At 36.6% G+C, this 27,061-nt stretch overlaps 1 long non-coding RNA gene across 1 annotated transcript; it reads right to left on the minus strand.

The window, feature by feature from the left end:
* Positions 1-3,438: 3,438 nt before the first annotated feature.
* On the minus strand, positions 3,439-26,385 carry LOC122158100. The gene is made up of 3 exons (XR_006168124.1): positions 26,320-26,385; positions 5,958-6,075; positions 3,439-4,285 (listed from the first exon to the last, which is right to left on the minus strand). It is a non-coding gene; the product is annotated as an uncharacterized LOC122158100 (long non-coding RNA).
* Between the last annotated feature and the right edge of the window lie 676 nt (positions 26,386-27,061).

The raw sequence follows: 27,061 nt of genomic DNA on the forward strand, positions 1-27,061 counted from the left end.
AGGCAGATTCCATATACAATCTATATACAATTTCAAGTTTTTCCAGTACCTCACCCACTCCACCAGGTTAGGATGTGAACATATATGTGAACCAGAATCTAATATTGACAGACTTCAAAACTCAAAGTTTCAGAATCAGGTCCCAAAAGAATGTGAGATGAGTGTAGAAATAACAATATCTTTAAAGCCCATCTTAAATATTAGTTTATTTTAAAAACTGAATTTTCTCAACCTTACAGTGTTCATTGTCCAAACTGTTCTTTGCAAACAGGATAGGTAGAAATATTCATATCATTAAAATAAAATAGAAGCGGTTGTGGGTTGTTTTTTGTTTTTTGTTTTTTTGTTTTGTTTTTAGCTTTTAGTTTTTAGTTTTTTTTTTTTTTCTTTTTTTTTTTTTTTTTCTTTTTAATTCTACAGGTGTTAATAACAACACAAAAGATGGCATGGTTCCTGATGAAACCTGGAAAATTGGCTTCACTGCCTGTTTAACTATCCTCAGTGGAAAGGCTTGCAGCATTGACTTCTGCTGTTTGTCAGTGTTTATTGCTTCTTAGAGCAGAGTGGCCTGGAATTAGGGACTCGGATTTTAATTAACAGTCAAGCTTAGTATTTTGGGTGGTTTCAGGTTCTGTACTGTGTCAGTGATTTGTTGGGTTGGCTAATGTATGCTGAATGTGGAGATTTCTTTCAGTGTAATTAGCTTTCTTTTCACTGACTTGCCCAGACTCTTCCACTGGCATTGCACGCTGTGTGTTCACAGCTGGTAAGTGAGGACCTCTCCTCTGAAAATTTCTTCAACCTGTTCACAGAGGGAACTTTTCAAGGCCACTGAAAGAGGCGTTTCTACAGGCATATTCATGCCTCAGTATCCTAAAAAAGAGTTTTCTAAAGTTAATCATAAACATTTGACTTCTAGATGGAAAACATGGGGCATGTTCTGCTGCTGGGAAAATCACTTTCAAAATTAGCATGTCTGTCTATAAGATATTATGTGTCTTTTCTTGCTGGTCTTAGAAGGAATAAAAGCATATATTATGAGGGCCAATCTGACTGTGCTGTGCAAACAGAGGAGAACAAACTCAGTTATCCAGGGATGAGAAGCCGCTACAGCCTTAGCTAGAGTGCTACTAGTAGACAGAGGCACAAAATGCCTCCAAAATGACTCATTAAAACTGGTAAAAATTAAGGTTTCGCCTTTGCAGATCCTCCTTCTCTCAGGACAATTCTCTCCAAGTACAAGCTTTACTCACTGAGTCCGCCCAGGTGCATCTGTCAATTGCCTCTGGAGAGAAAGACCTCAACATATCCTTGGAATGAAGGTTCCAGTTGCAAAAGTCGCATCTTTCATATATAATTTTCTGGTATACTAACCAGGCTCAATTCTAGAGACCCATGATACCTTAAGACTTATGTTTTGTCAGACATGTTGTAAATCAATGAGAGACAGACAGAGGTTTATACATTTTGGCTAAAGAAAATGAATTAACTAAAAACTTATTAAAAATATGTATTTTGATAGTGATTTAAAATTAAAGAAAACACCAGAAATGAGGAGAACGTAGCTTTGCCCTCTCATAAACAGATGTTAAGACCATGGCCAACCACCATTGTTAGGGCCAGTTTTGCTTGGTAAGGAGTGAGACTCAACCCTGTCCAACTGTCCTCCCCATAGGATCTCAAAAGGCATCTGAGGTTTCCATCCTGGGATCATCAACTTCACTTCTAACTTGATCAAAGAATCCAATCTAAACTACTTGTGTCCTCAACCTACAAATGAGTCCCTGCCATTAGGGGAATCCACCCATACAGGCATGGATGAAAGATTGAGAAAAATGTGAACAAACATCTTTGGGCTAATCTATGCTTCACACAGAGCAGCTTTGTGTTTCGTACAATCTCTTGGGTGTGAAATGGAAACCAATGGTTCATTATCAATATGTTCTAGTCCTGCAAGAGGGGAGTTGGAGGGAGAAAGGAAACAGGAGGGGAAAGATACCCAGATGGGAAATGAACCTGTGTATCTCTCATGGGAAAATGCATCTCAGTTATCCAGACAACAGCCTAGTTCATGAAAAAAAAATAATTGTTCTTTCCAGCTGTTATGTCTAAAGAAAAAATAAATTTTAAAAGGACAAAATTGAGCATATTTTTTATCACATCCTTTCTCATAGGTTGCTTACTACATTCAAGTTTATTATGAGGAGCCATTTTTAATATTTAAACAGTTATGCACTTCCCAAAAAAGCATTTCCTGGAAAACTGAAGCCATTATTATGCAAAACTCCTGCGCAATTTGTTTTTAAAATATCTTTAAATACTATTAAAGAACAATCATTATGTTGGTTTATATCTTCTGAGTGGGAAGCAGAAATCCTCAATGAATCATTATATTCCTACAACTATAACAACACCATGATCAACTACCCTAATAACAAAAAGTTTATGCCTACTATGTATCTGTTTTGCAGACAATTTCCTGCCTAGAAATCTACATAATAGGTATGCCATGGCAAGTGTAATATGCTACTTAATTTTCACCTATTATGGATAGCCAGGAACACTTAGTCTGGTGCATTGCTTCTCCTTTAGCTACTGCTGTGTGCTGCTCCTTGAACAAGCAAATAATGTGACTACAAATTCTAAGATTGGCTTCTGAAAAATGTTACCAGATATACAGAACTAGACATTTAAATTATTTTATTGTCACCTGCTGTAGTTTGATTTGTTTTAATTTTAGCCAAAAGCAATGGTTTTAGTTGCAGAAAATATTTTCACTTGGTAATGCTTTTCAGAGTGTAGTGACAACAGGACATTGCTTTGGAAAGAGAAAGATTGCCAGTGAAATGGAGAAAACACCATGGAGATCAATATTTAATCTATAATTATGAGTGTACAGTATGTACTGTGCATTTTTTAAATTTAACTTGGCTTTTACTATTACTCAGTAGGAGGGATGCAGATACTGAGAGCCCTGGATAGCAACCATAAGAAGCATGTTTAAAGATGCATATTTTCAGGACAACTATGAGTATGAGAAGGAAAGGATTATAGTCCCTCTGATCTTTTTTCATGTCGACTTTTACCTGGGAGAATAGATTTCAGGTAAAATAATTTGAAAAAATAACTTCCAAGGTTCACACTGCATAGTATTGCGGCACATTTGCATTTGCATCACTCTATACTTGAGTAAAGAAACAATGAGCAGTTCACTTTTCACAATGGAAATACTGATCATATAAAGAGTTATAAATAAACACAAAGTCAGGCCTCTGCATGGGAAAGCCCCCATTCTCTTTGTTGATTTCAGTCAGGAAATGTGCAACTAGTACAGTCTCTCATTCTGCTAAAGAGCTCTAGAAAAAATAGCAGTATTCCTGGCAGCTCATATTCATCATGAGTTTAACAATGCTTTGAGTATACACATATACATTTCTCTGTGTATATGCGCTCTTACCTGGTCATTTATGTCTCTCACATGTTTTCCTAAAGGCCTTTGAAGTTAGCTAGCCAGCTAAAGATTAGACACTAGGGGGTGGAAAATTATTTTAAGAATTTTAAAATTATGTTATCAGGTATCATCTGCTTGCTAATGAAGCTTCAAAGTTATTTCCAGGGAAGAATTCTGCATATTGCTCCGGAGAAAGAGTCCAATGGTCTATCTAAAGACCTCATTCCATCATTAATGAGTGCTTAACCCCAGCATATTTGAACTTGGACTACATGACCAGTAGTCAATTTTCTCTAACAGGTTTTTTTTGATCCTGAAAATCTGTAGCCGTGTCATCAGCTCCTTCTTAATTATACCGTATTCTTTACATCTGTCCTGCTAAATAACTCTAATTGAAATAGCACCGGCGTGAATTTTCGTAATGTTCCCCCCAAGACATCCCGAAAGTGACTCACACGAGAAAACAGACTGAAGTCACAGCTGGAAGCACGTCAAGGATCATTTCCATTTTTACATGATTAATTTGAATTTAATATCTTAAATCAAAACCTGATTAATTTAAATAAAATTTTGATGGTGCCCTGCTTCTAATATACATTGCAGTAATTAGATTCAGCTTAATGTGATTTTTTTACATAATTAAAAAAAAGAGTAAGTCAAGTGTAACAATGCAGAGTTGGTACAAATCTGTCCATATATATACATTTACATACACAGACGCACACATGGGATTTTGTTGAGACATTGCTCAGGTACAGGGAAGATCACAGCTGGATGACTGAACTTATGGCATATGTAGAGTACTCCACTTCTTCACTTCAGCGTGAATTGGTGCTTTAAAAATACATATATGTGGAAAGAAGAAGGTAAACTGTAATCAGCTTCGGTGAAATAGTAAAAATGTCATCAATGCAATAGCCTGGCTCTACTTTTCAATTCTAGTTCCTCCCACCCCTAAAGCAGCTTTTCTTTTTTCTTTTTTCTTTTTTTTTACATCAGAATTAACTTAATTAAATTTTTTTCTGTTTGTTGTTGCTGTTATTTTTTCTTTTTTTTCCCCAGTCATCCACAGATTAATATTTACTGCAGTTCAGAGGATGCTGTTGTTTAAGATACTTACAAATACTCTTTATAAAATAAATTTTTATTGCATTCTTATAGGTGTTCCCCCAACCTGTCTCTATTTTATAAAGTGCTCCTGTGCACTACACAAGAAATACAATAAGCAAACAGCTTTTCATAAGTGTTAGGAGCATATGAGGGCTGTCTGCACTACATAGTTGATATTGGTTTTGATTGGGGACTGTGGCTGAACATGGCCAGTGTGTAAAACTTTGCAGACTGCACTGCAGATAGCAGTTGCAGCAATATTTCAGATGTTTCCAGCTTCTTTGCAGGAGGAAAAATTACTAACGTGGGCTGAACAGTGGGTCCATCTACAACTATAGATGGAGTGTCAGTGAAAGCATGCAACAAAATGATGCAGGTAGGCTGAAACCTAGGGAACACACAGATAGAACAAAATGTTTGTTTTCACGAGCCTGGGCTTCGTTTTTTCATGGCTGAAGATTTATGTAAAATGTATTTTTGTTTAAGGCAGAAGTATCCCATTCGTTACTATAAATTAGGTATTTCATATGTCAAAAATAAATCACAGAAAAATAAAATGAAATGCTTCCTTTCAGCATGGAAAGGGAAAATAAGTATGTCCTTGTCCCAAGTGACCAAACTGTTAATCGAATTATGCTTCAATACTTAGGTCTTTCTTAAACAAGACAGTGAAACATCAACCTGATTTTTCAGCATGGAGAATCCCAGCATACATTAGTCCCCTTGACTTCACTGGGATACTTCAACAGCTTTAAAACACCAGGCATGTGCTTAGCTGGTAGTAAATCACTATTAAATAGCGGAGAATGGAAAAGAGTGAAAAACTCCTTTCCTGCCTGGGGCTAACTTCTTGCAGGGAGGTGCATGCATGGTTCAACCTTTTTTTGAGTGCAAATAAAATCATTCAGGTGTATTTGATAGCATCCAACATTGCAAAACCCTTTTTATATATTGCATGTACTGTTTAGTGTTGCAGAATTCATTTTTAATTTTAATATTTCTATGTCATATTTCTTTCTCTTTTTTGGGTGTGTTGGTGGATCTTGGCTAATAACTCAGACATATATTCAGGGCATCTTCTCAATCCAAAAAAACACTGAACAAAACAAAGAAAAATATGAAAGCAAACAAACAAACTAAACCAAACTGGAAAAAGTGACAAGTTCAAGTCATAGTATTCATCCAGCAAAATTAGGTTAAGTCCTTATCAACTGAAAAAAAGAAAACGCCCTTATAAAAAAATTGAAGAACTGAGCTAAAATAAATGGAATTTTGGTTAAAAACCAGAGAGAAGGTAGGGAGACTCATCTACAAAATCATGAAGCAGATTCATTTGCTGAAAAAATAAATGTTATTTGTAGTGACTTACACCTACGTCTGTTTTTCAGGTTCTTACCTATCTTCTGTCATAGTAATCTTCATAATTTCATATTCTTGCAGAGTTCGGCCCTGATAAGTTCCAGTCACTGTTGCAGCAAGGTTTGGTATTTGGTCTCTTCAAGTTTACCAAAATACTGCATGGGAATCAGTGGAAAAATGTAGACACAAATTAGATTTCTTCAGTTTGACCAGTCAGTCCTACAAGCGAGTTAGGCCTGTGGACTGTGTAGACAGAAGACAGAAAATGTGAATACTGATTCCAAGTATACATATTTATTATTAATCACAGGCAAGTAACAGTAATAAAATGACACTTATTTATCCTAAAGCTAGAACTTTGGATGACAGTCAATGTCTTTGTTTTCTTTCTAAATTTAGATTTCTCTCTACATCAACTACAGTGAATTTCTCTTTGTCAACCAAAAATAACAGCAGAGTTATTATTTGGGGAGAAGGTACTTTACTGCTTATATTCTTATTCAGAAGTTAAAGTCAAAACAAAATTAATCGGGAAGGGTTATCTATAATGAATCACCATTCATTTCAGAAAAAAATATCTTTGCCAGCAGCAGAAGGAAAGTACTTTCAAGCAGTTACATTAGACTATAGACTCCAAGGGGAAGATTACAGATCTTCCATATTCAGCAACATGAATCAAAACTCTGAGGAACTAGTCTAACTTTCTTTCTTTCTTTCTTTCTTTCTTTCTTTCTTTCTTTCTTTCTTTTATTACAAGGCAGCAGGGATTGCTTTTTGTATAGGCTATGATTTAGATGGCTAATTGAAAGTAAGCAGTGGTGAGCTGCTTCCTTGCTAAAATATTACCAAGACAATCTTATCTGAGTTTACAGAGTTATTTTCAATTTGTAAATGCTGTATTCATTTCTACCAGATAAAACACCTTTAAAAATCCTAGACCCAGGCATGACTGGATTGCTGTTGCAACTGCTCTGCACTGTTTCACCCCACACAAATTCTTTCCACCCCATATATATGCATAAACTTTTTCTCCCTATGAATAGTTTTACCATTAAATAAAAAAAAAATAAATCCATTTTATGGAAAATAAATTTAATGATATACCAAATCCTCATAACTTTGAATTGATGTCATCCTGCCAGTTACCTGCTCTGCAGAAAATCTCCCTCATTAGAGCCTACACTTTTTAGAATCTCACCTTTGCAGATTTATCTCTTGCCTATAACATGAAGAAAATCCAGGGCTTTGTTTCGCCATTATAATAGATGTAAATTAATGTTTTGCCATTGTTTGTTGCTGTAATCATAGAGGCAAGTGTATATCCCTAACAGCTATCTTATTTTCAATTTGCAAAGCATACTGTGCTTAATCCCATGAGGCAGCCTGTGGTTCTAGATATGAATTTAAAAAGGTAATTAGACCAGCATAGGGGGCTCTCTGTGAGATAGGAAAACTAAGCTCCTGCCAGGTCCAGAGGGGTCTTTAAGAGGTCCCAGGCTGGTCACAGTTCCCGTCCTAGCGTATTACTTGTTTCTATTGTGTGAAACAGCTTATTTGTTCATGTAAATTTAAATCATGTCGATACTAGTAGATCTGTTCATTTATTTATTTATTTATTTATTAATCTGGAAAGATCACAGAGTTGTATTTCTGGTTACTGGCATGAAGCTATTTGTTTTTATTTTTTATTCCCCCCCCCCCCCCTCCACAATGTTCTCCTCATTGTTACAGTCAAAGAGATTGTAAAAGAGACATATTGATAAAAGTTTTAATGCATCTCTTGTGGGCGGTAGTAATTTTAAGTATCATAAAATCATCATTAAGTCATCTATGTAAATGAAAAGTACTTGGCAACACTTTAGGTGACAAGAAACAGCACTGGCTTCTTTGTATCTCTGCTTTCTTTCTCTCTTTCTTCTTTTTCTCTTTTGCTGATTGTACCATTGTGCATATTTTATATATAAATTATTTCCTCTACGGGTTTTGTGAAGAATTTCTGTAGAGAAAGGATCACAAAAATATGAGAGATAGCATCCATTGAGGAAGCAGTGTTGAGTCAAGGATTAAATCACTCCCTGAAAAAAAATGCCCAAAGGTCATTTCTATGAGCTGAAAGTAATGTGGTTTTGGTGAACCTTTAACAAATTTGGGATAGATTTGGGTTTACATTGGCTTGGATTAGGTGGGTTGTTACTTCATCCCTGGTGTCGTGAGTTTTTACCCCAGTTTTACTTTTTGAAATCTGGATCCAGATCTGAGTTTTGAGACTTAAGCTCAGTTTAGTTTGTATCATGCGAATTTCATTTTGAGTTAACTGCTGGTTTCAAGCACAGCCATAAGTCTTTTCTCAAAGGAAAAGGAGGGTGAAGGATCTGATCACTTACCCATGCTTTACTTTCAAAAATTGACATCTTATGCTGAGTACTTTCTGAGCAAGAAAAACAGAGGGAGTTTGAGCTAAACTGCTTTTATTTGCCCAGATGTCTGATAATATTTAAGGGCTGATTTCTGCCCTTGAGTTGCTTTGGTAGGCAATCTGAACATTCATTCCTGGGAAGATTCTGTCCCTAAATGTTCTCACTTCTCAACACATTGTTACCCTCCCACATATATATTCAGGCAGAAAAACAGAATGGAGAACCTCCCCCAGGGGTTTTAATGCAAGACTGTTGAGTCACATTCTCCCCCTACTTTCTGTATTGAGGTAGAGTTATAGGATTTGGTTTGAAGGTGACAAAGGTGGCAGGAATATATGAGGAAAATCCTGTTTCCAGATCAGTAGACCAAACCAGAACTCCATCCTCACATCTATGTATAGAGGCAATGTCTGAACCTCCAGAGGAGACTAGAGAGTAGAAAGAACTAGGCTCAGGAATTCGAAGAAGTAGCTGCAGAATCTGTTGGCTCAGCTTGTTGATTTCTACTGGACTACAGCTCTTTCTATTGCTTCCCTGAGAGGAGTCTGGGAGTTCACAAGACTAGTCAAGGATGTTATAAACAGCTTCAGAGCTACAAACAACTTTGCAGAGGGCTTGGGACACTGGTAGGCATGATAGCACAGGTTTTATACAATTTCATAGCTCCTTATCTAGTTCATTGCCCACTTCGCCTGTTTAAGAAGAGCCTTTCTGCCACTGGGAAGTAGAAGATGATATGTTCCTATAGGAAGCCAGACTGAACCTTTGTTTCCATATACCACGTGAACTTGACAGGCTTATTCTGAGTTGGGATCCTCTTTAAGCTTTACACCACACACTCCTGGCAGGAAAGTAAGATTGCACCATAACTGCTTTCTTACAGAATCTCCCTTGAAGATTTCTTTGAGTATCACTTCCCATAAACACCTCCTAAGAATGCATGCTAAAGAAATTAGAAACTATGATACATCAAGGCAAACATTTGCTTTAATTGAATTGAATTATTTATTTACTGAAAGCTTGAATTGTTCATAATGACTAGGGCGCCAGTCTCCTCATGCTAGGTTTTTAACAATAAAAGCAGCATTCATTTTAAGGGAGATATTCCTGACTTTTGTCCAACAATCAAGAATGGAACAATATGCCAAGTAGCTAGCAAATGATGATGACAAGAGTCATGCATAAAACTAGAGGAGAATTTCAGTAGATTCAATTTGTAAAGTAGTAGAAATCCAGGTCAGTGTCTTTGCAAGGGCTCTATGCAGTCCTACTAGAAAATCTAAGAAATTTAGATCATGATAAAGTCTTACTTTCATATATTTGGTCACGTATCTGATGATACAGAGAAATGCAATACTCCCAGCCTGAGAACCATGATTTGAGAATTGGGAAAACTGAGTTATGTTAAACCTGAGGTCTGACTAGTTCACTTAGTCAGAATTGGAGGGTAGTACCTCTGGTAACTGGTCCAGAGACCCTAAGATATATTATAAAGTCATTAACAGTTAACTGCCAGGGCTATACATGAATTTGCCCTACTCAGACAAGCATGTGCAGCTATTTGCATCAGAAAATAGTAATCTGCCTTAATGTCTTCCCTTGGCATTAAAGAGATCTAAGTACAGATGCACCAAAATTGCTCTCACAATCCATACATCTCCAGTACCCCATTCACAAGGTAAGATATTTCTTCCTTCTCAGTGATGTTCAGAACTACACAAAAGCATAGGTACTAATATGAAATAGCCCTTTACATTCTGTTTATGGATTTGCCCTTATTCGCCATAGCTGTAGACTGTGGACTATACAACTCCAAACCAGATGGGATGATCTCAAAAAAGTAAAGGTAGAAAGCAAGCTACTAAGTAGCCCAACAGCATTTTGTTCCCCTTGTGTACTGTATTAAGTCTGGCTAAAGAGGCAGCCTCAGAAGTTAGGAAATCCCCAAACAATGTAATCAATCCTTCCATGCCTGTGGTGAGCAATAAAAGTTTATACGAAACCTACAGCACTTCACACTGAATGGCTGAAAAATAGCACACATTTATCAGAAAGCCTGAAAACACACCCCATTCTGGTAGAGCAGAGCAATCAGCAAAGCCATTCTTCACCTAAAAGATTTCCATTCTGTTTTGCTAACACACTATATTCAGTATTGATGTGTCTCTGCGTACAGTAAAGAGCAGACTCTGCAGTACTGGGACAGCTCATTCACATGACAGTGATATCGCAGTCACGCATTGCTCTTGCTTCACAGTGCAACTGGAGTTCTTTATTAAAGCAGCACCCAACAGTGCTAATAGACTAAAGGAGCTTGTCAGTGTTTCCCCTAGAGAACTTCATTTTGTAAGGGGCTTTACATTTGGCTGTTTTATCATGGACAACAGGTCCATAAAGGGATGCTAAAGGGATTAAGTGAAGGTGTACCCTCTAATAGCCCTAATCCAATCAGCATGAATGGTACTGAATTGCAGAAAGCAGCCAGGTTTGGATGATTTCCCTAAACAGCATCCCTTATTTCTGAGGCTGGGCACAGAATTGGGCTGGGCAGGCTGCTGATGTAGCCAAGCCCAGTTAGGCTTCTGGACTTTATTCCATAAGGAGGTACGAATCACACTTCAGAATGGCTTTGAATATTTGACTGTCTTGATTAAAAACATCCATAAAGTTCAGCTGAGGAGATTCAGACTGCCTCTAGAAATTTTTTGGGGGATCTATCCTTCCTTTTGTAGCCTGAGGATCAGCATTACTCAGTCTTCAAAAGGAAGAATTCAGGGTTAGAATGAGCAAAGGTAACGAAAGTGTTTGGGATACTTACATAATGTTGGTCTTTCTCATCATTTTTTTTCCCCCTTTTAATCAGAAATATCACGCACAAAAAAAAAATTCCTAATTTCATGATATTTTGCTCTTGCCATTTCTTCTTAAAAGTAAATAAGAAAATGAAAATCGGAAGAAATTGTTCAGAGAGTTAACTAAGTAAAAATATTAAAAAGCTTCATTCAAGATAGACTTGAAAAAAAAAAAACAAAAAAAAAACCAAAAACAAAACACAGCTTGAGAGTTCTCTGTAATATATCTATGGCCACTTTCAAAATTCACAGTTCTCACTGTCCTGTACACAACTCCCACTCAGTACATCACAGCAACAGTACAGATGGAGTTGTGATCTTCTTTACTCCAAAAGCACAGTCTTGTAGCTAAAGAAGGATATCTGTTAGCAGCTCAGGGTCTATACCATAGAGCTGAGCAGTTCTCAGTACGGCAGTACATCCCAATTAGACAGGCACTTCCATTCTCTGGTGCATTCTTTCTCCATCAAGAAGGATCTCTGCGTGCAACGCACTAAGCCTTTACCATTGTTTTTACATAAAATTGATTTAAACGAGCTGAGTTTTTTATTATTAAGCTAAAGAGTAGCATAGAAGTAGGTAGTTTTGCTGCTATTATTTTGCACTCTCTAATTAAAAATAAAAATGTTAAAATTTCAGAAAGGGCATTTTAAAGACTATTAATTGTTAATACAGAGAGGAGAGACTTGTTACACTGATGGGGAAGAGAGAGGGAAAGCAAATTAGAAAGCACAGCTTTTACCTCTCTCCAAAGCCATATTCTACTTGCAGTTTTGAATCTGACCAGAACAGTGATAAAACATGCAGGATCTGATCAGTGAAAAGCATGGCCATATCAACCCCAAAGGGGCAAAGTAGGTGTGTGTTTATCCATGTATCTCCTAGGTTACCACCATGCACCTCCACTATTTATAGTATCTGAGCACCCCACAACCTTAATATGATTAATGAATATACTTAGGCCATCTAGGTTAGGAAGAGCATTTATTATCTGCATAATAGACATGGGAAATGAAGGCCTAGAAGCCTGAATCTCAAAAGTACTTATGCACCTAATTTGTTTCAAATACTTTTTAGGACTGGAACCAGAGAGACTGAAGCTGTATAAGGCATGAGTACTGCAAGCAGTAAAGCTCTGATGAATGGATTTGTGCCTGTGCTAGTACATTTTTTCTTTTTTATTTCTTGACTTCAGAAGTTGTATTGCATGCACCATTTAGACAAAGAAACCTCAGAGGAATGTCTGAGGTCTTGCAGGATGACTGTGACAAAAGAGACACTGAAACTGAATTTTTGCAAGCCAAGCTACCCAATAGACTGTATCCTTAAAAAAAGTGCTCTTTTCCTATTACTAGAAGAAATGTTAGGTTTTGATGCAAAACCTTTTGGGATTGCAATTAGAATTCTTGTGAAAACCCAAAATTAGTAGTTGGTCATTTCCAGGCTGGAAACAAATCCCTAAAAACATGGTGATAATAACTTGAACTTTAATCATCTATCACGTGTTAACATTTCTGCCAAGGAAAACGTGGACAATCCAGAAGGGTGAGGGGAAGAAGATGTCCATCAGTTCGCAGCTGTCTATTCCCTCAGTGTAGGCTCCATGCTGTTTTTTGATCTTTTCAAGGCTTCCTGTTCTACAGCCACTAGGAGGTGTACTTAATACATAGACAAGAAGGGGAAACAAGAACATCTAGTGAAGAAGGGGTCATGTCCAACATGTGGGGAGGTGCAGTTAAAGATAAAAACTGCCAGCTAGTGAGTCAGTGGAGCAGCTCGTAGTGAGTAAGCTGCTGTAGTTATTGCGTAGGTTTGAGCAGATCTGTGGCTATCCTCATTTAAACTGGGTGCCAACAGCAGTCTCTGGTTACCTCAGTGTGGTGAAGAGTGTAGAGATTCATCATCCTTCCTCCTCACCTCAGAGATACTCACAGATTATCAGAGAAACATGAGGATTAAACTGCATATATATAGACAGTTTCTATAAAATGAGTATGGTAAGAACAGTATTCCCTGAAGAATATGACTGCAGCCTGACTATGCCTGATAGGCATATAGCTCCTTAATTTTAACTACACAAGGAATACAAGCATTAAAAAAAATGGACAGGAAGATGTTGCAAAATTTTCTGAGAAGTGGAGTAAAAATTCAAGCTACCACAACAGCTCAGTCTGTGCAACCAAACTGCCAAGCACATGCTTCAAAATATAACTATGAGTCTTTCTTCTATACCTATTTGACGTTCATTCTTAAGTACATAAGCACACAGCCCTACGTATCTGGGAGACAGAGGGCACGATGGGGCTTTCAGTTACCTGTAACATTTCAGAAATCTGAAAAATGAAGCATGAAACTTGTTCCAGGGAGTGATAGCTCCCCAGTACATTGACTATTCTCCTGAGCTGTTTTCTGTCTGGTTAGCTACATGCCTTTTAGGAAAAAAATAGCTGCCAAGAAACATAAGCAATGAGTGTCCCCAAGTCCTAATTGCGATAATTGGGCACTGAGATCTATTTCAGTTTGGATCTTCCTCTGCTTTCTATGCTTGTCTTTTTTTTTTTCCTTTTTTTTTTCCCCTTTGCTGTGCTTGGAAAAGTGGTTGTGGAATGGACTGGTTTACATTTCTCTTTGAGTATATACTAACTGTGCTAAGAGTTAAATATGAAAAAGAATGAAAATAAGCACGAAAGACAACATCCGTTCTCATTTCAATTTCCTGGAAGGAAAGTGTGGTTGGGCAGATGGTGCTTTTTTGTTTTACTAAACTGAATGATCAGATGTAAATAATATAACCATATAAACTCTAAAGATCGTTGGAGGTGAGGTTTCTATGTGCAGTGAATTGCCATAGTACAGAGAGTTTTCTCTCCTTAGTGATATGTCATGCTTTTTTTTTTTTTTATATAGCTTAATTTTTTTCTGACTCCTCACCCTCTACCTGCCTAGTCATACTTGTTTCAACCATTGTACTTCAGTTGGTTGAGTTGTACCTTAGTTATTTCTGTTCCCATCCATGGAGCACCAGGACACTGAGTTTCTGGTTAAACAGGTAGAGGAGAATGGCTGGTAATTTGGCATCATGTGAGTCTCAATATTTCTGTATTGCTGTTATTTTTCTTCATGCCCTGGCTTTATTATGCATTATGTGATTTTTTTTTTATTATTTTTTTTTTTTAGTTTGATGTGATTTTTACATGTTTGGAGCTCTACTTTTATTTGCTTTCTAAGTTGAAACACTAAATATTCCTAGATGTAGAAGAATTTGTGTTGTTTGTTAGTTATGAAGGGTCCTTAAAATAACAAACAAACAAACAAACAAACAAAAATATCTCTATTCTAATTGTGAATGACTAAACATGACTCAGTAAGGTCACTAATACTGTCTTCTATACTGAAGGAGCAGAAAAAGCCATTGTGCAATGAATGTGTAAAGAAATAATACTATGGTTTCATTCTCAGCTAAGATCAAGCTGTATGCTCTTCATTTCTCCTCATATCCTGCATGATGGGGTTCAGATAGAGGGCTTCTTTGTGTTCACACTACACGAGCAACTCTACTAGTGGTAGTAAAATAGAAATAATAATGCAAACTTCTTACTAGGTTATAATATCCCTGAACACCTTCCCAGTCCATGGTGACATCATGAATATGATGCCTTTTTACTGGATAAATAGGCGCAGTAGACATTTTCTTGCTGAAAGAGTAACACAGTATTCCTCAGGAGAAATGACTCATACAAAATTATAGAAACTAAGTATCAAATCAGAATGACCAGGTCTGTGGAAATTTGAATACATAATCACTTCTTAAACTTCTCAAAAAATCAAAATGTGAAGACCAACTAGGCGATCAAATTAAGCTAAAACTGACTTTCTGAAGTTCATAAAAAATCAGGAGTACTAAGAGACATTACTTAGTTTTTTTATAAGCAAATAGAAATGTTAAATGTATATTAAAAAAAATGTTTTGTGTTTGTTGTTGTTTTTGTTGCTTTTTAAATATTTATTAACCTAAGAGACCTTTTGTCAGGGCCTCATTCTGAGTTTTTAGCTATTTTAAACACGTAACTGCTGGAATCAAATAATTCCACAAGAATTTCAGCTCTTGTTATGAAATAAAATATTACTAGCAAAAACAAAACTTGAAAATTTGCTCAGAATAAACCCTAAAATCTCAAAAAAAACCAAAACTAAACAAAACTAAACTAAACAAAACTAAACAAACAAACAAAAAAACAAAAAAAAACCACAGAAACATATTTTACTTTTTAAGCCATGTCCATGTTTCCAGAGCCTGATGTATTTTTAGGCTCCTTGATTTTAACAGTGCACAAAAAGAAGGAGCAGAGCATACTAATGACATTACAGCAGTATTATTAAGAAAGTGGAAGGAAAAGCAGAAAAAAATTTAACTGTCCTCCACTTAGTCTGAAGCTGCACTGCAAACTCTAATGAATTAGTTCTTGTAGCAAATGTGTCATTGGAACTATGATTTTATAGGGGCATGTTTTCAACATTACATATTAAATGAGAAATAAATCAAACCAAAAAGGAAAGACTTAAGCTCACAGAACTTCCTGCCTCATGACTTTTCTAAAAGTTTGAAAACATCTCCAGTTGTGCATAGCAGCTTGGTAATAAATAAATAACAGAAGAAATCTAATAATTAAGAACTCCAGAGAGAAGTGCTAGGACTGGAGGAAAAAAAAGAACCAAATCAGAGAGGCTTCAGCTCAAATGTTGTCATTCACTTAACAATTGTTTTTGGTGCACAGAGGGGATAACTTTGCAGGAGGATGTGTGCTGCTGATGGGTACTGCAGGCAGGAAGCAGGGCTGGGGTGCAAGTGTCATGAACAGACACTGAAAGCAGCAGAAGCAGCAGAAGCGGGCAGGGCTTCGGACGGTTGCTCACTCATTTTCTCACAGTTAAAAGCTGACAAACTTGAAATGGTTTGGGGCCGATAAGGCAAGTGTAGTTGAAAAGGAAGGAAAGGCCTTAAACACCTGAGGCCAAACTTCTATCTTCCGTCGATCTCAACTGGAATAAAACGATATTTGCAAGCCCAAGATTTGACTCCTTGTCTTTGTACGTATTCTGAAACCCATAGAAATTGATCATAGAATATTTCTGGCTAGAGACCACCCCATAGACATTGCTGCCCTCGTGTACAAACATTCTGTGCTATAGGTAAATGATGCATTAGCACACTCACTCACAGACATGTAATTATGGATAGTGCTCTAAACGGAAGAGGAGAGATACCATTTGCAAGTAAAACAGACTGGTAGCAGGTTAAGTTACAGTTACCAAACGAAATGGAGGCAATCTTCAGGTCCTGACAAGCAGCTGCAAGTAAAACCTGTTGAACAAGTAAGACATCAAATGTCCTGTGGCATTGGAAAGAAAAAATCTGATATCTGATTTTTCTTTCTCTTGAAAGAAGGACTTCATCATGCAAACCTAATTCTTTGTTTCATGAGTGGGCCTGGACTGCCACTGTTCATTACTATGGAAGTCGATGTAGAAATCAACACAGTACTGCCTTTCCTCTCTTGTGTTATAAGAATTCAAATTCAATTTTTATTTTACAGCACAGCTACATAATACCTCACAGTATGGTTCTTGGTTGCCTACATCCGTTAACAATGGTTTTGAAAAGAGATATAGAACATAAAATCAAACTCTATTTCCCCCCCCCAGTAGTCTGTTTCATCTTACAAACAACAGCAATTCACCATCTCAAACACACAGTAATAGTAAGTAGAGTCTATTAAACACTATATTCTTCCTCATTTATTTATTTATTTATTTATTTACTTACTTACTTACTTACTTACATACTTGTTTTTGGACCACTGGCATAGTTAGCTGTTTTGCAAAACCAGTGGTCTACAAACTTTGGCCAACAGATGCCTTTGCCAATAATATACAAGGATGCCAAAGGCCTTTCTTACCCCCTATACAGCAGACTACTGCACTTTTTCTTCTCTCACCCATTGGACTGAAATACTATGGGAACACTTAGACCTACAGTGTTTTACATTGGGATGCATGGCCTTATGTTTACAAGACTCTAACTGATGCTGATCATGTTCTTAATAATTTACTCAGATTTATATGTCTGTGTGTTTTACAAGGCTTTCAGTCTGAGTGTTTGACAATAGTGTGTGCCTATGGTTAAGTTTAAAAGCCATTACCCAAACAGGTGGACTAACTTTCTACACAGTGTGTCTTTTAAAGTTGCCTGGTCATCATTCCTCACCTCCTTTGTCAGTGATTCTGCAGAAGTGTCTAACTGAGGCTCTTTGCAATTGGTGGTTAGCTCTGTGGTCTAGAGACTGTATCATAAAGTCCCTAAAGATATTTCAGAAGCTAGGTGGCCCAGCAGATTCTTACTCTGGCAACAAAATCCCATCAGCCTCAAAAGTGATCAGTGCAACAGAAGAAACAGCAACACATGAAAAATAGGAATGAATATATCCAAAGTAATCTGACTAGTTTATGTTAAGAAAGGATTTGACAGACCTGCTGTGTTCCTACTTAATGCCAATCAAGCCTGAAAGGGACAACTTCAGCTCAGGTATTTATCTCAAACTGGTTTGAATTATTCTCACATCTTGATTTGGAGAGTCCAGAACAAAATACCCTGAGAAGCATGTGTTGACACATCCTACATAAAACAAAATTAAACCTATTCAAGTCAAGGAAATAAACAATGTGACATGAGAATCAGGCCCTTGGAGTTTGACAACAAAACTAGAGCTCTGTCAGGGCTCAGTAAATTCTCAGAAATTCTTCTGGGAAGTGAAAAATCCACAAATTCCACTGCATCACCTCTTTCATACAAGAAGCATAAGCAAAATGCATGCAGGAAAAGTCAGATATATTATTAACATTATTAACGATGTTAATAATTAATATATTATTAATTATATATCTTTTTTTTCCTGCTAATCAATATAAGCCTCATGTTTCTTTTGCAGGCATAGTATTAACTAAAGAACAGCATTTGCGGTTAAGTCTGGATTGTCCTTTTTCATTCCACACATATCAAAACTTATTCAGAAGAAATTGTCTTAAATGGTTACCAGGATATAAATGGTTATCACAGAAGTCACAGGAATGGTAGTGCTTACCAAAACCCCAAGAAAGTACTTCAGACAATTTTTCTTTCATTGCCAAGCAGCAAAGGTCAAGTGAACTGTACTATTTGCAAATGTCCACCTTCCCAGTCTGTCACAAGCAGCTGTAACATACCCACCAGCAGCAATTTCCACTTGTCTCTATCTAGAGGGGAGAAAGTACCAGGAGCTGCATTGTTTATAATTCCCTTAACCCCGACGGTAATTCCGTTTACCGTTACTTGAAATTAAAGTTAGGTAATTTGACACGTCTTTTTGGTACTCAACCACAAAATACCTTTTAAGCAAGCCAAAGATTTGGAAAGTTTACTTCCACAATACTTTACAGAATTTCATTATTGCAACAATGACAGCAAAGTACAAATGAGAAGTTACATAGACTCGTGAATAGCTGTGTCTTGGTGGGGAGGGGAGTGTCATTGTTGCAACTATTAAGGAATCCCAATGGGTTTGACACAGAGCTGGAAGGCAGTTTTCTTCCAAGGATGAGGCTTCTCAATCAAGTATACCAAATATAGTAAGAATTGAGCAAGAGGAAGCTTCCAAGTGCAATGTTGGGCAGGAAAAGAATGCAATTAGGAGTGTGTTCATACGTTGTGTCTTTCCATGTAATTACAGTGCTTCCTAGAAAAAGGCATATGCAGAGAAATTACATATGCAGAGAAAGAATTACCTATATTAGCTGCAGACGGTATATTTTTATCCTTAAGTCCACTCATTTAAGTTACGTAATTGAAGCCTGAGTTAGATTATATCTAGATTTGGAAATTTTTTAAAGTCAAGTAAACCTCTTAAACATTATATTGCTGATGAGTTTGTGTACACACCACTTCCGTATCTCTTTGTGAGTATCAAAGTAGCTGCCAGGTATCTGCACTGAACTGCATGACTCAGTCTGTGGATTCATTTTACAATCTGGTAAAACCGGTAACTGATAACACCTATCCTTTGTAAGAACGTCTAATGCGTTTTAATTTGACAAATGAACGTTTACAAAAATAAATAAATAAAAGATTAGACTGATGAAGTTTAAAAACACAAAAGATGACTCAAAAATCCATTCACTCAATATTATTTTGAGCAGTACAACTAATATCTAATAATAATACAATCTAAAATAATACAATAAAAATACAATAATAATCTAATAGTAATACAACTAATATAAATAAAGTGAACCTAGTTTTCCTTTTCATCAGGATAAATGAGGAGTAATTTCAAAGACACCATTATCCTTAAACAGTGTAAAATAAGTGAACAAGAAATACAGAGTCACTATCTTTTACTAGTCAGAGGAGTCAATTTTTAATTATGTAATCTCAATCTTAACATAGCTTCCTTTTTAGAAACTTTAGTGCCAAATAAGTACAAGGTGCTATATTTTTTAACTCTGAATATGATTACCCTTTCAACCATATTCTGCATTTCATTTTTACTATAAAAGTTGTTCGTTGTCCAATTTCAAGCAGAAAAACTATAAAAGTCCATTTTGACTTCACTATAGCAGAACTAAAAGATTTTTTTTTTTTTTTTTTGAACTAAGATTAAATTGATATATCTAGAGCTTCTGTCATTGTAATATGACATTAGGAGCATAGTCAAATACTAGCTTTGACTATAAGTGTCCTACTAAAGTAGCAGTCTACTGCAGAGTGCTTTTTGATGTATCAAAGAAATGGTACTATCTTTCAAACTGCATTCATATTCTAACCTCCTATCATCAAGGTAAAGTAATAGCAGGACTAAAGCATGATCTTTTTTTCACAGTTTATAGAAGTCAGTGCTATGAGGAATTGCCTAGCCTTACATTAGATATTCATGTTTAAATGAACCACATATGGGCTTTCCAATCTACAAACTCCATTAATTAGGTTTTCTCCTTTTCTCTGTCTTTTATTTTAGGCTTCTTTACCTTCTCCCCTGCTGACACTGCTATAGCTTCACTAATGACAGGCCAAGTAATTTTTCTTTCCCTAAAATTGAAACACTCTTACTGGAACTATTCAGAAATATTTCAGTATAATACAGTTGACCAATGACTTTATTACTCACTGGGTAGATAAATTTTTACTTCATTATCTCTCAGATGTGTCACATATCATATAGAAGCTTCTACCTCATAAGACTGTTTTTGTTGTGAAAAAAAAAAAAAAATGGTTAGTAGAAAAAATGTCTTTAAAAAATTCTTAATACTTATAGCTTTGTTTTGACTATACTATGTACAGACAGGTAGAAAGAGAGTATTTAAAAAAAAAAAAAAAAGAACTGGAGGATCAGAGCTACAAATTGCAGTGAATCTCCGAAGGTGGTAAGGTATGTGTGACAAGAGAACAGAATTTGGGTTCCCTTTTTTTTTTTTTTCCCCCTGGGAACATTTCCCCACATACCGCCTCCACTTTTTCTTTTCCCGTAGAGCCAATACAGAGCAAGTTTCCATCCTGAGTGGTAGAATAAATTCTAACTTTTTCTTTAGTGTGAATCTAGGAAAAAATACAGAACTCCACATTCACACAGCAATGGGAAAGTTTCTCTAAAAATGTTTATTTTCAAGTGAAACAATGCATCTATTTTGATATCGTTGAATTGTGTCACTGAAGTCCACAAGTTTTCTCACTGAAGAGCTTAAAATATTGAATGTACACATGATACAAATACTAATACAGAATAAATGCAAATTTTGATAGGATAAATTCAGAAGAAAAAAGCAGAAATGAATTAATCTACTTTGATTTTGAGGTATTGAAATAGTTTCTGTTGAATATATTGTTAAAATCAGCATGTTCCTGTACAGTATTTAAAATACAACCTTTCTGAAAACAGTTTTTGATCAACTTTATGCAGAAGAAAATGTTATTTTTATTGTTTTTACCATAAATTCATGAAAAGTATTCATAATGACAGACACTGCTGATGAAAAAGCTAGATTAACACAATGGGTCCTTCCCACAGAATGAACAGGGAATTAGGGAAGGTACTGCCATATTCAAAATTGCTCTTTTGTATCTGAGTCTGTTCTAAAATTGGACAAGCTAACAGTTCAAATTCCAGACACCTTAATCAAGCAAAGACCAATCTTATTTTCAGGTCCTTCTCCTTCTAAATGAAATCTGCAAGGGTAACAAGAATTGTCCAGTAAAAATGTGAATATGTTGTAAATGCTACATGGGAACCCATGGCTAAATGAAGCAAAATGAAAATGAAAAACTGTTAATCATAGAACTATAGAATGATTTGGGCTGGAAGAGAACTTAAAGCCCATCCAGTTCCAAACCCCTGCCATGTGCTGGCTGCCACCCTCCAAATTAGGCTACTCAGGGCCGCAATCCAACCTGGCTCTGAACACTTTCAGGGACGGGGCATTCACAGATCTCTGGGCAGCAGTGCCAGTGCCTCATTACCCTCTGAATAAAGAATTTCCTCCTAACATCTAACCTGTATTGCCCCTCTTGTAGCTTAAAACCATTTCCCCTTGTCTATCATTGTTGGTAGATATAAAAAATCAGCCTCTTCCCTTTAGTGAAAGATTGCAATGAGGTGTCCCTGGAACCTTCTCCTTTCCACGTTGAAAAAGCTCAGCTTTCTCAGCTTGTCTTCAGAGATGAGGTGCCCCAGACCTCATCCTTGTGGCTCCCTTTGTTCATAAGTGATAAGAACTTCTTCACAGTAAGGGTGATAGAGCACTGGAACAGGTATTGCCCAGAGAGACTGTGGAGTCTCCATCTGTGGAGACATTCAAGACCCAATTGACCCGACCTACCTGTGCAACCTGGTCTAAGGAGTGATCTCTAGAGGTCCCTTCCAACTCCTACAGTTCTGTGATTCTGTGATTCTTGTTCCACTCCTACAGTTCCATGTTTTTTTCTTCTGCTGGGAGTCACAGACCTGGACACAATAAGGAGATAACTCTCCAATACAGAGGGATGAGTCTCCAATATCAGGATACAAGATAACCCTAGTACAGATCAAAGTCAGTATTTATTGTACAAAACTTTTCTCCTGCTCTCAAACAGAAACCCTTTATCTACAGAAACATTCCAGATTTGGTCTGGAGGGCAAAGTGTGGAAATGAAAACTCTCTTTAGATCCACAATTATAGAATCATCAAATCCTTACAGTTGGAAGGTAATCTAGTCCAGCTTTCCTGCAATGCACAGAGACATCCATAGTTAAGTCAGGTTGCCCAGAGCCTGATCCAGCCTCACACTGAAAGTCTTCAATGACAGGGCATCCACCATATCTCTGGGCAACCTGCTTTAGTGGTTCACCACTCTCACTGCAAAAGACTTTTTCCTTATATCCAACCTAAATATACCCTCTTTAAGCTTGAAACCATTTCCTGATTTCTTAGGTGACCAATCAGTGCAACACACAGGAGAAAGGTCTCAGAGACATTCCTCATTAGTATTTCAATCATTTCAATGTCAAATGAAGGATGGTAGCCATCAGTGTTGATTCAGTTCATAGTAAGTATGGATCCAGACGTGCTTCCCCCACTATCCAGATTCTTCCACTTTCTCTTAGATATACAGATCAAATTTTATTAAATTCTCCCTTCTTGTCACAGTGAATTACGAGCATCAGATGGATAGGGTTGAGTAGCTTATAATGTGCACATAGTAACAATGCTTCCAGATACAGTATTGAATGAATGATAATGTATGCTGATATTGGCTCAGCTGACACTGTATGTGGCCAAAATTCATTGTTGCATAAGAAAAAGAAAAATCAGGAAGAACTGTGGAGAAGGAACTTTCTTGCCAAATTCAAATCACAATAATGTTAGTATCACTTGGGAATAACAAAACTAAATGGATCTGATTTTGCTTGCTGTGGCAGAAATGACCAGAAAGGAATGTTGGGCAGACCTTGCACTTCTCTGATTGGTGCTTCTTCTGCAGTTCACATGCTCCCAAGTCACACTGTATAACAGCGAACACATGACATCCTGGTGCCACTCTCCTGATTCACATTGTTCTTATATGTAACCCTATTTTGCCTGCATAAATAGGGAGGAATTTCCAGTTCCGCAGAGATACTACAAGTTTAGTCATGAAGATAATTAAGTCCTTTGGGCTTGAACTACCCAAACATTTCATACTTGAAAGAAATTCAGATATGACTCTTAATGCCTGGACTACTGCCATCTAAACAGTGTGGATTCATTTGAGGTTTAACGTTAGCTCCAAATTCTTCACATCAATTCATCATTCAGGTATTTACTATTCCAACAAATAGTATTATAGAATACTCAGACATTCTAATGTACTGTACTGCCTAATGCTACCTACATATAAAAACAAGCATCCATCTTTTAAAAACTTCAAATTTAGTCTGTAAAAAATAGAAAAATAAACAGAAATAGAAAAAAAGAAAGTTATTAATGCACTTTTCCAAAGAAAATGAAACACAGGGAGAGCCCAGTCAGTTGCCCCCTAAAAAAAACACAGAAGACTGGTGGTATGGTTATGGAAACTCTTGAAAATTATTATCTCCCAAAGAACAGGAGACTTCGTTACTAGATCATTTTACTATGAATGCTTTGCAGTAATAACTATTTCTGATTTTTGTTGCTCACTACATCCAATTGGAAATATTTTTACACATTGCAGAACATCAAGAACTTCAGCACTGTAATGAATATTTTTTTCCGTGACAGAAATCTTGAGAAATTTATAAAAAAATATACGTACTTCTTTATACTACTGTGATGGTCACATAAAAGATATCTTGATACAGAAACAGGAACACTTGCTTGAAATCAAGCTTAGGTGTCTAGAGATTTTGGAAGGTAAGGAAAAAGGAAGAAGAGCTGCATTTATCAAGGATTACAGAATCACAAAGAATTGCAGGGGTTAGAAGGGACCTCAAGAGATCAACAAGCCCAACCCGATTATGAGATCTCTGTGCAAAGTTCTCAGCAATTTTACTTGTATTTCAAAGTAGAATTCCTAGAACCACCTGTGTTTGGAAATTACTGTAATATTTTAGCATCAATGCATGATAATGTCTGATTAATTTTATATTATCACCAGCAGTAAATGTGTGCATATCAGCATATACACATACTATGTAAAACATTTTTGGATTGATATAATTCAGGTCACTCAGAAGCCATTTGAAAAACATAATTACAAGAAATAAAATGAAACCTTTTTAAAATTTTATTGCAATGTAAGGTTAACTCTGAGCTCACTGAAATCTGGATACCTTTCAAACCTATGTTGCTCATGTGGAGAACAGTGAGATAATTCAAGCTTAGCCATTTGGTACACTTTCTTCAGGTCTCCGCAGAAGTAATTAAAACGGAATATGGATAAATCATTTGCCAGCTTTCATTTTTATTCATAGGCTAAATTTTATTCTTAAAATAATACAAATCCATTTTTTTTTATGGTTGATCAATGAAAATCCAAAATGATTGAGAGATAGAATACTATCCACTTATATTTAAGACTAACAAATGAATGTCTTTCAAGTTTTTCAATAGAAAGGGCCTCTGAAGAGTTATGTAATTCAATTTTGTCTTGAAAAAAATGTGAACTCAAAATCAATACTCATGAAGCAGGTGAAACTGATTTTATTATAAATAGGAAGATTATTTACGTGACTTCCTTATGATATGAGTTCAAAATTTATTACCTTTTTTTGGACTGATATTTTTATATTAATTTCCTACCTCTTTAGTTTCTCTTTCAGTGGTGATGTAATGCATTACAAAATGAAGAGATGAGACTGAATCTCAAAGATCTTAGAAAGTTCTGTCCAGTTGATTAGGGACTGAAAAGATTTTTTTTACCTTTCAAAGTCAAATATTCCCAGATGAGTCCTATGCCTAAAAGCTTAGTCCTGCTGTTTTTCAACTAATCATTTGCAAAACTGATGGAAAAATAAAAATTAAAAAGCTAAGGCAGAAAAAAAAAGAGACTTCTGGTAGGTGAGCCACAGCAGGGCAATTAAGATGATACGGCAGAGGTAGACATCTGCTCCTAGACAGATACAGTTCCACTGATGCTATCTATAGCTACAATCCTTCTGAGAGATAAACAACGTGCAAGAGCAATGTACAGAAGGAAATGCCACACTGAGAAAGTGATGATGGGAGACCAAGCTTGCAGCCCCTGTGGTCTGAGAAAGAGTGAGAGGCAGCAAAAGAAAAAAAGAGGGGTGACATGTGGGGCCCGTACCAGGCACATGCAGGTGGCTGAAGTCATACAATGGACACACATCAAGATGTAAAGCTAGAAGCTGTGTGAGAACTGACACTGGAGGGGAGCAGAATCATAACGAAGATGAAAGGTACAATATGGCTGAGATAAGGAGGATGGAAAACCCCACTCTAAGCTCTATGAGTAAAGCTACAGTTAAACTATGATGAAATTCAGAAAAAATAATCTTTAACAGATGATTTATTGACTAAGATTTGAAGGCTTGGATAGTTTCTCAGACTTTCAAACTCATATTTAGGTTCCTCACTAACTTGAGCTATACTCCTCAGTGTAGATCAATAGATGGTTACTTATTTCTATTTCATATGATGTTTAGACACAGAAGTAGTGTTTCCCCTTCTCCTTGCGTGGTGCAAAACAAACCAAAAGGAGGATGTAGCATCTGTTCCAAATAACTTTCAAGCCAAGGACTGTCACTGTTTCATTTAAGTAGTTTTTGGAGGGAGAGGACGCTAGCTAGTCAGCTCCCCAACCCCGGAGATAGCAGTTCTCAGAAGGTAAAGCATATCACCTCCAACCACCACTATGTGGTAATGTGGTGGTTCTTCATGTCACCTGCCCCTCATGACATCTGCCTCTTAGTTTGTTTTGAGCAGAGCTTGTTTGCATTTCATTTTTCCAGCACAGAAATGAAGTCTTAGCATTCATTTGCCTTAAAAAAAAAAAAAAAAACACACAAAAACAAAACCAACCAACCAAACAAACAAACAAATAAACAAAAAACCCAACCTCAGTATTTAAGAAACTCGGAAAACTTACAGCAAGAATTTGAGGCTAAGGGGTTTGCAGAGAACAGAGACAACCAGCAGCCAGCCAGGATGTCCTGGTAGGGAGGTGTGTTACCTTGCACGATGTGCTCTCTTTCTATTCTGGGCTGAACCTAGGCCTTGATTTGCTTCAACAAAAGATCAACAACATCAAATTTTCATCCTATCATCCTATCTCATGCTTTTACCTCAAACCAAAAATGTAAATTATAATAATTATTCTTCCTGGTTACCCTGTGGTCTCATTTGATTAAAAATAAAAGTTTCTTTTCTCTGTCTGGGAAGAAGACAGCAATATCAAGCAGAAGTTTAATGAAAAACTGAAACTAACCTCAAGACGTCATGCCTCGGATTTATTTTTTTAATGCCCACATATGAAAGGTTCTTGTCCAGAAAAACCTTGCCTAGAACGTCTAAAGTTTTCTGAGTATCTGAAGAAGGTAGAGGTGGACTTAATGCCTTTAACAAGCAATTCACTTGAGGCTCGATTCTGCTATCCTGGCTCAGTTTAAACCCAAAGGTGACAAATTTAAATGCTTCTTCTGTCCACAGGATGCTCATAAACAGACATAAACAGACTGCATTTGCCTCCGATGCATTCATTATGGAAAATTGGGCTATGAGGCTTTTTGTTTGTTTAGCTTCACTTTTGTCTTCCTTATTCTAGAGAGCAATCATGAATGTTTGAATGATGTAGATGTTGGTTTTAGTTAGTTGTTTATTGTTTGTTTTGT

The sequence above is a fragment of the Centrocercus urophasianus genome, unplaced genomic scaffold (genome assembly GCF_019232065.1).
Source record: "Centrocercus urophasianus isolate 14NV4802_14NV808 unplaced genomic scaffold, USGS_Curo_1.0 seq_14, whole genome shotgun sequence".
In the NCBI taxonomy this organism is placed as follows: Eukaryota; Metazoa; Chordata; class Aves; order Galliformes; family Phasianidae; genus Centrocercus; species Centrocercus urophasianus.